Source organism: Melanerpes formicivorus, unplaced genomic scaffold, assembly GCF_026170545.1.
Source record: "Melanerpes formicivorus ecotype bairdi unplaced genomic scaffold, bMelFor1.0.p_v2 SCAF_2, whole genome shotgun sequence".
Classification (NCBI taxonomy): Eukaryota; Metazoa; Chordata; class Aves; order Piciformes; family Picidae; genus Melanerpes; species Melanerpes formicivorus.
Genome location: NW_027142354.1, coordinates 39,518,330 through 39,533,392, shown reverse-complemented (window position 1 = coordinate 39,533,392; position 15,063 = coordinate 39,518,330). Strand labels below are relative to the sequence as shown.

The window sequence follows — 15,063 nt, the reverse complement described above, 5'->3', positions numbered from 1 at the left end:
CTATGTAATCCTATTTGTAGTTACTTATGCTTAGCCCCAGTGTAGCAGTTTTTTCCTCCTATTCTCTTTTAGTTCCTTCTCTTCACTCTATGATCTCTAGAACTTCATCACATGTTTTCATGCATTATTCTTCTCCTTAACCATTTCCATAAGACTATTTTCTCTTGTAATAAAATATCTTGAATATTTTTCATCCTTCTTGCTTTCCCAACTTGTCTATATGCTTGCATTGCTTTTGCTGTTGCTTGCCATCAGTGTTGCCTGTGTCTACTGCCCTCTCATACCTAGAATGGGAAAACAACATTTTTCCTAATTTTTATGTAAACCTTAATTCTGTCTCAAGCTTGAGCTCCCAAGTAATGGGATGGAACAGCATAAAAGGAACTGCTCTTGTACCTGCAACGTTGTTTTGACTACACTTCATCCTATTTTACATTAAATTAATTTCACAGCATAACTGTTCTTGCACGTTGTCCTGGAGTTGAACCTGTTGATGTTATTCATACCATGCTGCAGTCATGCCAGCTTCAAAAAGTGGAAGTGCTGACTGGAGCAAAATATTATGGGACTTGAAGTTCAGATTATAGCATGGGAGGCTTCCTGGTTTGGTTGCTGCTTCTGGGTTCCAGATTCTTGGGTGGTGGTTTTTTTCCACTGGGATGGCAGCAGGGCAAGGAGGGATGGGGGAGTCGTTTTCTGGCTTAGGCTTTTGGCTCACTTGTGTCTGCTTGCTGCTGCTTTGTGCCTTGCTTTTTCTGCAAATAGGCTGAAGTAATTATGCATTTTATACTATGTTTATCTGATTTTGATCAGTAAACTCTCTTCTTATCTCACTTTTTTTTTGTTTGTCTCAATCCCCTGTTTTTGGTGTGTTACTTTTCCTTCACTTGTGTGTTGAGGAAAATAGGTTAACCCACTGGTTCGGTTTGACCCGTTTCATTCTGATTCAAACCATTACATATCTCTTCTGTCAAACAGAGGATAGTTTGGCCATGGTTCACCCTATTTTCCATGAAGCAAATTTCACAGCAACTCTGTGTATGAAATCAAAGAACCTCCTTGAGAGTTGCTGAATTCACTGTAGCCATACTCATACCATACAGAGATTAAATATACTCAAGCAAGATGTCTGGGAAATTGGAACATTGTTAAGCTCAATTTCAAATCTCACACCACAAAAATAAACTGAAGATTCATTAATCTGTTCATTATGCTGCTGGTAATGCCTGCTGGAACAGGTCAGACAGATAAAAAGGATCATTTTATGTAGTTGAGCTTAAAAGCCCTGAATGATAGTCATTGAAGAACATATTTTTCCATGTGTTTATATGCTCGCATTTTGAATGATTCTAATAAAGCAAAAGAAGAAAAAAGCTTCAGTTTCACAGGCTTGCCTTACTTAGCACAAAGAATTAAGAATTCACAGAGAGAAACCAGGGTTGTAGTCTATTTCAGAGCATTAAGAGCCTCTCAGAAGTATGAAAACTCTCTATCTAGACATTTCATTTGTTAGCTTTCATTTTAACTGAGTCTAGTTCACTTGAAAAGAGATCTAATTTATTTTAAGTTATGTTTCTTAGTACGGATTCAGGATCATAAGGTTTGCAAGATGTTAATTTTTCTTTCCCCCCCCACACATCTACCTTTGGTCCCTTGTGGTTACTTTTCCACCACAAAAATGCATGGATAGGTCCTTTGAACAAGCCTTGAACAGAATGTTGTGCCATATGCTTACTGCAGCTCTGCGTGTGCAGCATGCATTGAAGGTTTTCTTTGCTCCACTTGCCTTGTGACTGGCATGTTCTCAGCTCTTCTGCATGCACATTATTGTGAGGAGAGAGAAGAAAACAGCACAGTAACTCTGACATCAGTTTGGATTATTAGAAAATAAACAACACAAAATCATAGCCACAGTATCAGTATTTGTATTAGGTATTGGATTTTTCTTCCATGCCATCAAAGACTTAAATGTCTCTTTGGAGACATGTAAAAATTGTTGAGCTAACAAAGATAAATAGTGGTGTATTTTATTAATTTGTAATATATCATCTGGGAAAAAAAAATACATTTTGAGAGAGGGGAAAGAAAACTTTGAGATAATGACTATCCTGAAGTGTATCATTAATGCACACCAATAGCTTTATAAAAGAAAAGCTGTGAAGGGCCAGGCTCTGCTGATGAAGCTTTGTTCTTGTCTGGAAATAAGCAGGGAGAGGACTTAAAACCCTTAGTCCACAAAAATTATATCCTAAAGGGGTCTCCAAACCCACAGTATTTAGGAATGGGCAACTTCATTCCTATCTTACCAAATGCCTGTTCAGTTTAGCTGGTTATTGATAGTGTCCTTTTTTTAAATACATCAAACAGTAATATAAATTCTGGAGAAAAGAGTGTGCCTTGTTCTGCTTATGCTGTTCTGTTGATCATGTTTTAGAATAAGTCCTGGTTTTCTCCTTGGGAAATTGCAGGAAGTTTATATTGACTTTCCATGATAATACATTCAGTTTGAATTTATTTGTGAGCACTTACTGGTATGGAATTTTCTTCAAAATAAATAATAATAATTAAGGATGTGCAAAGTACCTGTCTCATAGGTACAAGAAAAACCAAACAAACATTCATTTCCTTAGTTATCTGTAATTTTTTAATAATTCTTATTATTATATTGGCATTTCAGTATAAATTAAACCTCCCAGGGTTTTATGTGTTTGATTCTTGACTTTTTAAGGCTTCTGTAATGAAATGGCAAACTTGCAAATTATTCTTATTTCAGAGATTACATTTTAAGTGTAAGCTACTTCTCACTCTTCACATATAACCACTGCTTGTGCTGTAAGTGCTAGGTAAAGGAGAGCATTTTAGTACATGTGTTTTTGTTTTGGTTTGAAGAGGGGAAAGATAGTACTGAAGGAGTGGGAGAGGCTGCTTAATTGTTTTATCAACCCCCAAGTAAGTTTCTGATATTGACTTTTTTTTATTTAAGTTGCATTTTACGTACTCCTGGATACTGAAGCTTCAAGATCTGATCTACATATTCTTATTGCTCACATTAATCATAAAACTTTGGCCTTTCCTCTTTGTACCCTTCATTCTTGGCTTAATCTGTCATCTCTGCCAAGTTGAAAAGGCAGTCAGGTTATATAAACACTGTGGGGTTTAGGGAAAGGTGAAAGCTTTGTGCCTTTTGAAATGTTGAAGGTGCTGGAAAGGAAATCTGAAAATAAAATTTACTGTCATTTACTTGACAGGGTGCTTGGTTACATGGGTTAGTTGATTAGGTGGTGTTGGGTGATAGGTTGGACGCGATGATCTTGAAGGTCTCTTCCAACCTGGTTTATTCTATTCTATTCTATTCTATTCTATTCTATTCTATTCTATTCTATTCTATTCTATTCTATTCTATTCTATTCTATTCTATTCTATTCTAATTATAAGGAAATGCTTCTTGAGATTGCAAAATTTACAATTTTGAGACACTGAGATGGGTATATGAGCAGCCCATTTCTGCAGCAACATTGTGTATGTGTTCCTTACTGTGTAGAGGTACAAGAAATGTGTGTATTCCTTGACAATTATAGCATGACTGCATTGCTACATTTTGCTTGATTGTGCTGTGATCACTTTTTAATATTAAAGAAGATCAGTAAGATGACCAGATACACATTGCATATTTTATTGGTACATAACCCTGCTTTAGAGATGCTGGTTAAATTTGAAGATAATGTGAAATGATCTTTAAAACTTTAAATAAAATGCCTTGCCAGAATTAAATTTTGCTTGGAGTTAGCATTAATTTTGTCCTATTAATTGTAGTCAGAATCCTGGCTGTTGCTCGGTCTTGATACAAACACCATGGTCAGCTTCACTTTAAGTAAATGACCTGTTTGACCTTCTATTGTTTGCCATGGAGAAATAATTTGACTGTATAAGAAAACTTGCTCTCAGTAGGTTTATTCTTCTTTTAACTTTATTCTGTCATTCAGCTCTACCTCAGTGTTATCTTGCCCCTCCCAGGCATTTGTAAATTCTGTCATCCTCCTTCTGTGATTGGTTCCTCATATAGGTCCCCCCTTCCCACTCCTTTGGAAAACAGAACAACCAAACAAAATACCAAGCAACAACCAAAACCAAACCCCCAACACATTTGGGTCCCACTTTGATCTATAATATTAAGGAAATCTGGAGAAGTCTATTGTCTTCACCAACTGTTGCCATCTCTGCTCAGTGTAAGACAAATGATAATTTAATTGCTAGGAGGAGAATACTGCTCCTCTCTTGATCCATTTAAGCAGAGGTGTTTTTTCCTAATCAGCATAGGAACCAATTTGCAGCTGCTGGGTAAGGACTCAACAGTGTGAGTCACTGAGTCCTAAATATTCTTTCTTCTGCAAAAGTGCAAAAGTCTGTGCATGCATGCAAATACCCACATGCATGGAGACACACACATACCCATGGACTCCAAGCACCTGTATCAATAAATATTACTACAAAAAGGTTATCAAATTATTGATGTCTCCTGTGAAACTGGTCCATTTATCTGTCTGAGATAAGCAATGTATGCCAAATACTTGAGCCATTGTCTTGCAATTGTTCGTTTACTTTGAAATTCATTGTTGCATAAACCCAATGAAAGGGAGATGCCCAAATGTTCATTGACTAGATAGTAAGTTACAGTTTTGTCTGTATCTTTTATATGCAAAGCTGTTAAATATAACAACTGTTGACATCTCCTTATATAGTCAGGACACCAGTCAGATACTAACATGTAAAATGTTGAAATTTGCCCTAATGAGAACTTTTGATATTCAGGATCTAATTTCATTAGAACTCTGAAAAATACACATTTGCTTATGGTGGCCAAAACAGTCTTCAGTGTTGCGAATATTCTGTGTTGAGATACATCTAGTATTAAGACACTGATTTATTCACAGTAATGTGTTTACCAGGACAGATTATATCCATGATTATCACAAAATGGAAGAATTATTATACCTTTAGGTTCATTCTTTGGGAATTTTGGCACTGTGTGGTATGTGGTATATTTCTTTAGAAAAATGCTCTGGCATCTTGTGTTTGAAGAGATGGTTATTTCATCTGCTCTTTGCTTTTCTATCACACTGACTTCCCACAATAAAAAGTCTTTTTCTCAGTACCTCTGCTGCTCTATACCTAATTTTATTGCATTTTTTTTTTTACATCCAAGCAAATATTTTTTTCTTAATGGATTTCATATACTTAATCCTTTTTAAGTTATTCTGCCTTTTTCCTGTTACCTTGGTTGGATGTTAGGAAGAAGTTCTATACAGAGAGAGTGATTGCCCATTGGAATGGGCTGCCCAGGGAGGTGGTGGAGTCACCATCATTGGAGGTGTTCAGGAGGAGACTTGATGGGGTGCTTGGTGCCATGGTTTAGTTGTTTGGGTGGGTTGGATTGGTTGATGGGTTGGACAGGATGATCTTGAAGGTCTCTTCCAACCTGTTTTTTTTTTTTTTTTTATTATTATTATTACTAGTGGTAGTAGTAGTATTAAACAGGTTATTCCTGGCTTTTTGTGCTATTTCATCTTGAGCCAAGTTTCATCTGTTTTTAAAATTGTTTTTGTGACTTTTACCCAGCATTTTGTTCATAGGGGTCCAGAGTTACAAATTATATACCATAATTTATTGTATCAGAAACTATTGGGAGGGGAGATACGTTTTTAAATGTTCTGTAACATGATAGTAGAAGCAAAAGTATTTGTTATTTTTATCTGATTTAGGTCACTTTGGTCTTATGTCTAAAATACTGCATTCATGGATGCAGGTTCAGATTATTATTTTTTTTTTACAGGCAAGCTTCAGTCTGAGGTCTCAAGGCTCTGTTTTGTGACCTTGAGGTTAATAGATAATTCAGTGTGGTAAGAGGGTTACAATTTTCCTCCCTTCCATTAGCAAACCTCAGCATGCTTGTATCGCTGTTATGAGGAGGCACATGCCCATCTACTTTTTTTTACAATTTTAGTCTTCTTAGAGGCTGTGGTTCAATTTACTGCATTCCTTGGAGGTTTGACATGTCAATTAGATGTTATCGACAGTAATAGAAGGGCAGTCACTGTAAGTGTGAAGTTTTTACTCATGGGCCATGAAATCACACCCAAGGGAACGTAAGACACAAGCACTGTAAATATTGTGGTAGGCTACATGCTACAAAGGAGCTGATTGATAGGGAGCATGATTCTGTCTCCTATGTCTAGAAAATATTGCTTATATATTTGCCTGTAATCAGCTGTTCCATTGGTATGAAAAGTTATATAGCTTACAACCAGTTGTAGTAGGCCTATGGGAGGGAGAAGTCTTAAAGTTAAAAGCAACCCACCAGTTGTGTTGGGTGGCTTTTTCAAATCTTTGCTATCTGTGTGAACATCAGGAACAATAACTGTTGGTAATGAGTAAGCACAAAACTAATTCAGCCTTTAGGATTGTGCAAGCTTGCCTTCTGCATGTGTGCTCTGACATACACGAGTATGCAAGAAACTGTCACAGAGCAAGCTATTCAAGTTCACAGCCTCCGTCAGCCACCCCTGCCATCCCCTAAGGATGTATGTATAGATACTACATGCACAGGTCTTGACATAGCTTAAAAATTTGCTGCATGGCATCCTGCACATCCAGTTGCCAGCACATTGCTAATAATTTTGTTTTGTAAGAAGTTTGCATTTAAACTTTGTTTCTGAAAGTGCAGAAAGTCAACTGATTGAAGAAAAAGTACATGGCTTATGCAGTACAGAAATGTCATTGGATGCCTACATTGGCAGGTGGATACGTTAAAAAATTGGTTACTACATTTGCTTAGAAAAATAATTACTACCTTTAGCTTTACTGTGGCTCAGTTTGACTAGATTTTAACATTTTCTTCATGTTTTCTAATACAGCAAAAATTGTCATCACTGAAGCTGTGCAAGCAGTGGTTACGATGGCCTTTGATATTGGAAGTTCTGTAAAGATGTCAGAAAGTCTGCATAGACTTCATTAGATGTATTTTGTGTCAGAATTTCAATTCTGTAGTCTGCTTTATCAAGCCCACATTTGCTTTCTACAGTAAGTCACATGCAATAAAACATTCAGCAGTTCAGTAAAGTGTTCTTATGTAGAATAGAATAGAATAGAATAGACCAGACCAGACCAGACCAGGTTGGAAGAGACCTTCAAGGTCATTGCGTCCAAATGTGTTTGGATTCTTGGGAGGGCTCAACCATAACTCAGAAACAACTACAAATTTTGTTGCTTATGGGATGTATACATAGAATAACAAACGTTGAGGGGAGTTTCCCAAGTGGGAATACATATTTTCACTTGTCAATATATAAAGCTGATATGTAACAAACACTGTGACGGGGGATTTTTTTGTGTTTGTTATTCTCACATTTATTCTGGACTGTAATTATGTTTCTCGTAACCATTTATGTTATGTCTGACATTAGTAGTTAAAGTCCTTTTTGATTTTCCTTAATAGAGTCAATAAAGTGTATTTGCTACCTTGTCAATGGACTATGACATAATTATAACCAAGATGGATTATTAGGCATGTTTTGTCTCTGCCTCAGAGAGCTGCAGAAAGAAAGCTGTTACTTCTGCCTTACACCTTACTTTTGCTTCCTTAGAAGTGCCACATTTGACAGGACACCTGTTGAGGCAGTGCTGTTATGGTGACAGCAAAATAGATGGAAACTCAGGTTTAGATCTTGTTTTTCAATTGAGTTAGATCAGGAGGAGAACTGCACTTAATTTGCCTTTAACTTAAAAACCAAAATATAGATCACCTTTGACTCCTCACAATATCTCTTTCTCATCCTGTCTTTTCCCTCAGTAGCTTGGGAGGCTGGATGGAAAAGGAGTGACTGGGCCAGCTACCCCATTTGACTTCTGTGCTTTATGTGTCTGGCTCTGAATTAGTATGTTAAATCACTGCTTTAACAGGAGAGGGAGTATTACTTCACTTTACTGTTTAGTGCTGTTGTGGTGGAAACCATATTTTTTAATAGACAATTTATAAGGTAGTTGTAGACCTTTTTGATATTTTATAAAGAAAAATATATAACAATAAATGTTGGAGCATTTTTAGTGCATGATTTTTGTGTTGGTTTTTTTTAGTACACCACAGTAGAATTAAGTATGGCCTTCATTAATAAAACAGAGAGTGTAACCCATATCATGCAGAACATAATGTGGTACTTCTTGATTCTCAGCTTGCTTATGTGTAAGAGCAAGTTTTTATTTGGCAGCAGCATATGCTAGTTACTTGATGTTTTTTTTTACATCAGTACAGTCATCAGATTGTATGGAAAGACAACACAACTCTTCTGCCCTTTTTCTGACATCTGCTGTGTTCCTTAAAAAAAAAAGGTCACAGCTGAAAAAGTCCACATCCAAATAAGTGTTTCATCACTCACTATAGAACAAGACATAGGCAGATGTGGTGGGTTGACCCTGGCTGGATGCCAGATGCCCATGAGAGCTGCTATCATTTTCCTCCTCAGCAGGACAGGGAAGAGAAAATGTAACAAAAGGCTTATGGGTCATGATAAGGACAGGGAGATCACATGCAATTACTGTCACAGGCAAAACAGACTCAACTTGGGCAAATTACTTTAGTTTATTATCAATTATATCAGAGTAGGCAATGAGAATTACAATTACATTTTTAAAAACACCTCTCCTGATCCCTCCCTTCTTCCCAGGCTCTTCTACTGTGTCACTTCTGCCCAGTGACTCGGGGACAGGGAGTGGGGGTTGCAGTCAGTTCACCACATGTTGTCTCTGCTACTTTTCCCCCTCAGGGGAAGGACTCTTTACATTCTTCCCCTGCTCTAGCATGGGGTTCTTCCCATGGAGTACAATCCTTCAGGAACATTGTGGTGCAGTATGGGTCACCCACAGGTTTACAAGTCCTGCCAGCAAACTTGCTCCAGTATAGGCTCTTCTCTTCATGGGTCTACAGGTCTGGACAGGACCTTCTGCAGCACAGGTTTCCTATAGGGTCACAGCCTTCTTCAGGCAGCCATTGGAGTTCTCCGTGGGCTGCAGATGGGTATATGTCCACTGTTAACTCCAGGGGCTGCAGTGAGACAGCATGCTTTTCTCAGCACGGGCTGCAGGTGAATCTCTGTTTTTTGGCCTCTGGAGCACCTCCTCCATCTCCTCTATTGACCTTGATGTCTGCGCAGTTGTTTCTCTCCCATATTCCCACTCCTGTCTCTGGCACCAGTTGCCACTGTGCATGACTTTTTTACCCTACTTTAGTGTGTTACCACAGAGGTGCTACTACTGTCACTGACTAGGTTGGCCTTGGCCAGCATCAGTTTGTCTTGGAGCTGGCTAGCATTGGCTTTGTGAGGACATAGGGGAAGCATCTAACAGCTTCTCACAGGAGCCACTCCTGTAGTCCCCCTCCTGTACCTTGCCACACAAACCCAATACAGAAGACATGCACTAGAAGGCAAAAATGGAAATTACTTTCTTGGTAAACAACACTTCTCAGAGAGCTTTTCTTCTTGGCATGAGGAACAAAAAATAAGGTTGTAAGCCACTGTGGAAAATGAGGAGACACCATGTGTGCACACGCTTAGCATAAGCAAGCTGTGTCCAGTTCTGGAGCCCCTATTACAAGAGGGATGTGGAGGTGCTGGAACGTGTCCAGAGAAGGGCCACAAGGATGATCAGAGGGCTGGAGCACCTCTCCTATGAGGACAGACTGAAGGAGTTGGGGCTGTTCAGTCTGCAGAAGAGAAGGCTCTGAGGTGACCTAATTGTGGCCTTCCAGTATCTGAAGGGGGCCTACAGGAAGGCTGGGGAGGGACTTCTCAGGATCTCAGGTAGTGATAGGACTAGGGGGAATGGAATGAAGCTGGAGGTGGGGAGGTTCAGGCTGGATGTGAGGAGGAAGTTCTTCACCATGAGAGTGGTGAAGCCCTGGAATGGATTGTTCAGGGAGGTGGTTGAGGCCCCGTCCCTGGGGGTGTTTTAAGAGCAGGCTGGATGAGGCTCTGTCCAGCCTGATCTAGTGTGGGGTGTCTTTGCCCATGGCAGGGGGGTTGGAACTAGATGATCCTTGTGGTCCCTTCCAACCCTGACTGATACTATGATACAAGTATGGTGTTATTATAACTTGATGAATGTTAGTTGCATGTGACAGCTTTCTCCTTGGTCTCACGTCTTTGGCCTGAACTTGGATTCAGTTATAATCAGTGCTGCTCTGATCTCACAGTGTGGTAGTATTCTCTAGTGGTAGTGGCTCATTAGAAAACCTCAATAAAAGGTAAGCTTCCACGTCTGTCTTAATTTGCTCTTTCTGGAAGAGAAGGAAAGAACGGGAAAGGATCACTATTTATATCCTATTATATGTAATAAATCTTTAGAAAGATAGCAGCTTTTCTTAGAAATAACTAGGCAAAGATTCCAAATGCTGACAAAAGTCATTAAATTCTTTAAGGGGTAAATTGCTATTTTGGAGCTATAGATGGCTTAAGCAGTAGCAAGCCATCGTTATAATTTACCTGGACATCAGTATTTCTTGCATTCTTCTTGCAGTAGCCTAATAAAGAAAAAGACAGGAAGAAATATGAAAGTGGAGGAGTTTCTAATGATTTTCTTCTTCCTCTGAATAGAATATGGTGGAGAGATTGTGGGATGCACAAAGCTATTGAGCTTCCAGTGACAGCTGTTGCTGTTGGAGAGATGAAAGCACTTGGCCCAAGAGTCTGTTTATATGTTTGAGCAAGAAAGTGATTTTCATTGCAAGGAGTTCTAAGTGAGACAGGCAGAGTCAGAGAATAAGAGAGCAAAAGATAATTATCTAAATTATGTTCAGGCTATTATAGAAGACGAATATAGTTAAAATGTAATTAAATATGACAGGCTCACAGGATGCAAGCATGGCTTTGGAATGCTAATCGTCAATTACTGCATCTCCGTAGGGGAGTCGGGCAGAACAAGAGAGTTAGAAGTCTGTTGGCTGAGATGAGATAGTGTTAAATAAAACACCACAGGACTGGAACAAGGCTAATTCTTTTGGAAAAGGGAGCTGTATTATTGGGGGACCTTTGCTAGCCAAACAACTTTCAGTGCTGCACTTCATCTTGAGGACCCTGGTATAAATCTGAGTAGGCTGCAAGTCTTCTCTTAAAGATGTAAACCTCATCTTGAGGTAGTGATTATTTCTGTTGTGAAAGTGATGACCAGGAATGCTGCAGATTGAGCAGCGAATCTAAAATGAATCAACCAGCAAGGCAGATGTGAAAGGAGGGGCAATGGGAGGTGGGGGGGGGGGGAAATTCAGTGCTTCCTGAATATTCAAAAAAAGATAAACCCTGAAAAATCAATTTGTTACAGGGACACTAAAAAGGAGTAAAGAGGTCTAGAAAGTGCAAAGACAACAATGTCAGTTTATGGGAGAAGTAAATCCTGATAGTTTCTTTATGACTGTGCCCTAGGTAAAGACGGTGATAGTATGGCCACAAGCTTGAAAGATTTGTTTGCTTGGCATATGGGGGGAGTAAAGTGAAGAGATGGTATCTATTACAGAGTAATCTCTAATCCCGGACCAAAATTAGGTGCTTTTGATATATTTTAGTGCTGCTGTTCCCGGAATGCAGTGACTTACGTATACATGAGTGAATAACAGAGCTATGTATAAAGTTTAGAGGAAATTCTTGTATAAACCATCAAAAGCATTTCTGAGGATAGAAAGACCAGCTCCTTTGGGGAACTTATAAAACAAGCACTTACATGTGGCATGGCTACACAAATGCTATAGCTAAAAAATAGTTTGTAAAATAAAATTCCTGTGGAGAAACTGCATTTACTGCAGTAGTACCAGAAGAGATAACTGGTAGTAAAATAAGAAGATTAAAAGGGCTTACCTGTGATGTCTCCAGTTTAATCAAGGAACACCACTGAACAATGGTTATAGCTGGGTACATAAATAGAAGTCTTACTGAATTGGTTATATCAACAGAAAATGCAAAAAGAGGGCAGATATGCATTGATAATATTGTCAGTAATCTTTCTTCCTGTATGGGTATAGTTACACTGAGTAAATTATCTCTTCGCTGCATAATTATATCTTTCCTGAGAGATACTGCTCTGTATTTATCAGTGTTCTCAAATGTACTGCTACAGCTACAACATTTTAGTGAAGGAGGTTTGCCTTACTTATTTCAAAAGTGAAGTTTTCTGAATCCACTTGGGTTGATTTTTACTTTGTTTTTTTCTTCTTGATAAGGAAATAAAAAAGAGACCTAATTTTCTCACTACGCCATCAAGTACTAATTCTTTAGTGGTAATCTTCTTGAATTTTAGTAACTCTTCTTCAAATTTTCTATGAATTAGTCTCCCTTTTTCCAGTGGAAAAATAATAAAATGGACACATTTTACGGAAGAAAATCTCCTTATCTCCTTTCAGGTCTCACATTCTCAAGATTATTCATTTATTTATTTATTTATTTATTTGATATTGTCTATCACAATAATGTAGTAACAGCATTGTAGCAGAGGCAGTGGAAAGTAGAAGAACTTAGGAGCTTCCTGGAGGACCTGACCTAAAAGTTTGTCAAAAGTATCTTCCGAGGCCTTTTTCTCAACCTCTCTTAGTATCTCTTATTCCTCTGTTGGTATCTGTTAGTACTCTTCACCTGTATTCTCAAACAGATGTATTGGTTTCCTTGTTGACATCTCATACAGTGGACAGTGGCATTTACTGCTACCTTTGGAAAATCTGCACTGAAGGCTCATGGTGCATATTTGACCATGCTCAGAAGTACTCTAAATACAAGCTTGTTTACATTTTATTCTACGATCCAAATTAACCTATTTTCTTGTCACAAAACACAAACTCTACTGTAGAGGGTAAGAAAGCAGAGGTTGTTCTCAATGGCTCCTTTAAGATTTTAAACTCTTATATTGAGAATAGCTTTAAAACATTTGGTAAATCACTAAACAGGGAAATGTGATTGGGTTTTTTTTACGTCTTCACTGTTCTTGTATAGAGTGCCCATATGTACATGTGAAAGCATGTGCATAATGCAAGCTACGGCAGTACTTTGCTGTGAGATATGGTGTTGCAGTCAGCCCGTTGTCCAGCCACTCATATTTGGGACTCTGTCCTTCAAGGTAACGAGTTATGTTTGGCCATACAGATTAACTGCCTGGCTGTTCTAGAGTAATAGGAGAAGAAAACTCAGGAATTGTTCTCCTGCTAAGGGAGAAAAAAAAATATTTAAATCATAGAATCAATAAGGTTGGAAAAGACCTCAAAGATCAAGTCCAATCTGTCACCCAGGACCTCATGACTACTAAACCACGGCACCAAGTGCCACGTCCAATCCCCTCTTGAACACTTCCAGGAACAGTGACTCCACCACCTTCTTGGGCAGCACATTCCAATGGCAAACAACTACCTCTGTGAAGAACTTTCTCCTCAGCTCAAGTCTAAACACAGCTAAACAGTCCCAGCTCCCTCAGCCTCTCCTCATCATGCTTCTGCTCGAGGCCTCTCACCAGCCTCATTGCCCTTCTCTGGACACGTTCAATCATAGCAATCTTTCAGATCTGGAGACAGTCCATTCTCATTTCTTATTATATTTAGAGTTTGAAGAAGCAGTCTGAGCTTTAACATAACAGCATGGCCACATGAGGGTTATAAATAAACCATGCCATTAGATAACTGCTGTACTTCTGAGGTCTGACACAGACCGCACCTTTCTATTATGATGAGTAACTCTAATTACATCCATTACTTCATACAGTAATACTACTAAACTACTTAAAATTAAATCTTGATTGGGCTCATAATCTTTAAGCAAATATAACTTGACAGCAGTGGTAAAAATAATAGCTGACTAAATAACATCCAGAAATACTATGTTTGTGACAAAGAGGTTTTTCTCATAAGGGAAAATTCAAGTGCCTGACAGTCAGCAAGCTAACTGTTCATACTGCCACATTTTGGGATGGGTTTTACTTCAGTTTTGCTTTTGTCTTTTATTTCTCAGATGAGCACCTCTAAATGTGTTCTGAGCACGTTCAGGAAAACTACCCAATATTTTCTTCTGTAGTGAATTAATCAAGTTAACTACAATTTATTTCCGAAGTCTTGTGTGATAGTGTCTAGTTTCGTTAAAAAGGAAATGCTGTGTCTAGCTTTCATGTTTTATGAACATAAAATAATTGAAATTCTTATGTGTTTAAGGACTAACCTAGTATAGTGGAAGACTGGCATCAAACTGAAACATCTAAGTCCTTTTTTTTGGTTTTGAGATTTTTTGTTGGTTTGCTTTGGTTTTCCTTCAATTTTACTGGCAATGTGTTTTGCAAGCAGCAAGGTATGGTAGGCATTGGGTCTTTTGCCCACTGCTCATTATGCTATTTGAAATGTTGTACCTCACCCAGATGAGAAGAGTATGATTGAGGAAGAAAGATTATAGTGGTTCCATGTACATCTAGCATTCTCAGTCTAGCCCAAAAGTTACACTCCAGCTCTGGGGTCTGGTATGTTCTCCTCACTGCTTCTGTGTAGGGATGGGGAATTCCTCAGAACCTTCAGTGTGAAGAAAACTTTGTAAGTCAATTTACTGGAAGGATCTTGGCCAACACAAGGGAGGCTTAGCTCCTCTGCATCCATTACTCCACTTAGAGTGAGAGGAGTTTATTTGACAGTTTGGCTGGTTTTGTTTCCCTAGGGATGTACTTTCTTTAACCAAGCTCTGATTTCTCATGAATAGTTAACATATCGGTGCATTTACTTTTATCTCATCCTTTATGTAATACAATCAATATTATTCAAGGATTTTACACTTTGATTCAGCCATTTTTGCTTTACCATTTTCTTAACTTCAGCAGAAGTGTGAGTATTGCTCCAGCACAGAAATTATAGTAGTAGAAGGTATGTATGAAAACAGATAAGCAGAGTCAAGGCACTTAAAATTAAAAATGAACAAGGAGTGATGGAGATTCAGATGCTGAAAAGTGTTTTTTTTTATTTGTCTTGTTAAGTGATAATAGTGCATACTGTCACTCTGTATATTTCAC

General features: G+C 38.4%; 1 protein-coding gene across 3 annotated transcripts in view; it reads left to right on the top strand.

The window, feature by feature from the left end:
• The window catches only part of BTBD9 (BTB domain containing 9), a 142,942-nt gene that overhangs the window by 113,496 nt on the left and 14,383 nt on the right, over positions 1 to 15,063 (top strand). The gene's annotated exons all lie outside the window — the stretch shown is intronic.